The sequence below is a fragment of the Bison bison genome, unplaced genomic scaffold (assembly GCF_000754665.1).
Source record: "Bison bison bison isolate TAMUID 2011002044 unplaced genomic scaffold, Bison_UMD1.0 scf7180017864108, whole genome shotgun sequence".
In the NCBI taxonomy this organism is placed as follows: domain Eukaryota; kingdom Metazoa; phylum Chordata; class Mammalia; order Artiodactyla; family Bovidae; genus Bison; species Bison bison.
Genome location: NW_011494680.1, coordinates 9,775,031 through 9,777,369, shown reverse-complemented (window position 1 = coordinate 9,777,369; position 2,339 = coordinate 9,775,031). Strand labels below are relative to the sequence as shown.

Sequence of the window (2,339 nt, the reverse complement as noted above, 5' to 3'; positions counted from 1 at the left end):
TTTTGTTCTCCATGCAAGAATTATGTGATGCAGAACCCCAACTCTGCTCCATTTGTGTTTATTCATAATAGATTATAAGATAAGATTGCCGCTCATGATTGTAACATACTACATGTTGCCAGGATTGCACCTGAGCCAAAAAAAAGTCTATATAAGTTTGGCCAGGCAAGAATTTTCCATAGCTTAAACTCTTTCCTGAATGAACACTTGAAATCTGCATGAACTCTTGGTGAACGTTAAGGTAAGTAGAAGTCTCTAAATTTTTCCAAGGATGATACCTTTTGGGATATAATTAGTATTCTTAATAAATCCAAATTGTTAACAGGAAAGACCTAGAATGCCCTTTCTCTTCCTCTGTCTGAAAGGCAGACTTCAAATTTGCACTTGAGCAATGGCACCCCACTCCAGTACTCTTGCATGGAAAATCCCATGGACGGAGGAGCCTGGTGGGCTGCAGTCCATGGGATCCCGAAGAGTCGGACACGACTGAGCGACTTCACTTTCACTTTTCACTCTCATGCATTGGAGAAGGAAATGGCAACCCACTCCAACGTTCTTGCCTGAAGAATCCCAGGGACAGAACAGCCTGGTAGGCTGCTATCTCTGGGGTCGCACAGAGTCGGACACGACTGAAGCGACTTAGCAGCAGCAGAACTCAAATGCCAAAGCTTCTGCCCATTTTCTTATCTTCTACTGAAAACCACATTCCCTGTCCCCAACCCTGGGACCAAGCTTTATCTGCAGCAATTTCACTCTGCAACCCTGTGTTTCTTTGTTATCGCCCAGAACTGGACTCCCTGCTTCTCAGGTCCAGGGATCATAACTTAGCATCTTTAAAACTCAATGCCTAGAGCCTGTGATATAGAGTGAAGTGAGTCAGAAAGAGGAAAACAGATATCATAGAATAACGCATGTGTATGGAATCTAGAAAAATGATGAACCTATTTGCAGGGTAGGAATAGAGATGCAAACAAGAACAGACTTGGGGACACAGCAGGGGAAGGAGAGGGTGAGAGAAACTGAGAGAGGAGCATTGAAACATATATGTCACCATATGTAAAGTAGATAGCCAGTGGGAATTTGCTGTTTGGTTCAGGGAGCTCAACCCAATGCTTTGTGACAACCTAGAGGGATGGGATGGGGTAGAGGGTGGGAGGGAGGTTCAAGAGGGAGGGGACATATGCATACTTACGGTTGATTCACGTGTGTATGACAGAAACCAACACAACATCATAAAGCAATTACCCTTCAATTCAACATACTCATTGAATTCAACAAAGGCCCTGACGCTTTCCTGGGGATTTTTTTGGTCCCATTGGAAAACATACACAAATATTTATAACAGTGTTCTGGCAGTAATGCTCTTTTCTATCTTTTCTCAGGAGAAGGCAATGGCACCCCACTCCAGTACTCTTGCCTGGAAAATCCCATGGACAGAGGAGCCTGGTAGGCTGCAGTCCATGGGGTCGCTGAGGGTCGGACGCGACTGAGCGACTTCACTTTCACTTTTCACTTTCATGCGTTGGAGAAGGAAATGGCAACCCACTCCAGTGTTCTTGCCTGGAGAATCCCAGGGACGGCAGAGCCTGGTGGGCTGCTGTCTATGGGGTCGCACAGAGTCGGACACGACTGAAGTGACTTAGCAGTAGCAGTATTCCATTGTATATACGTACCACATTTTCTTCATCCATTCATCTGTCAACACACATTTAGGTTGTTTCTATTTACTTCAGTTCAGTTCAGTTCAGTCACTCAGTTGTGTCTGACTCTTTGCAACCCCATGAATCACAGCACGCACCAGGCCTCCCTGTCCATCACCAACTCCCAGAGTTCACTCAAACTTATGTCCATCGAGTTGGTGATGCCATCCAGCCATCTCATCCTCTGTCGTCCCCTTCTCCTCCTGCCCCCAATCCCTCCCAGCATCAGAGTCTTTTCCAATGAGTCAACTCTTCACATGAGGTGGCCAAAGTATTGGAGTTTCAGCTTTAGCATCAGTTCTTCCAAAGAACACCCAGGGCTGATCTCCTTCAGAATGGACTGGTTGGATCTCCTTGTAGTCCAAGGGACTCTCAAGAGTCTGTCTCCTCCACCACAGTTCAAAAATATCAATTCTTCGGTGCTCAGCTTTCTTCACAGTCCAACTCTCACATCCATACATGACCACAGGAAAAACCATAGCCTTGACTAGACGTACCTTTGTTGGCAAAGTAATGTCTCTGCTTTTGAATATGCTATCTAGGTTGGTCATAACTTTCCTTCCAAGGAGTAAGCATCTTTTAATTTCATGGCTGCAATCAGCATCTGCAGTGATTTTGGAGCCCAAAAAATAAAATCTG

At 45.2% G+C, this 2,339-nt stretch overlaps 1 protein-coding gene across 1 annotated transcript in view; it reads left to right on the top strand.

The window, feature by feature from the left end:
• The first annotated feature begins 215 nt into the window (after positions 1–215).
• The window catches only part of LOC104987882 (short-chain dehydrogenase/reductase family 16C member 6), a 26,199-nt gene continuing 24,075 nt past the window's right edge, over positions 216–2,339 (top strand). The window contains exon 1 of the mRNA XM_010838978.1: positions 216–241. The gene's annotated coding sequence lies outside the window, so the exon portion shown is untranslated. The remainder of the gene's footprint in view (positions 242–2,339) is intronic.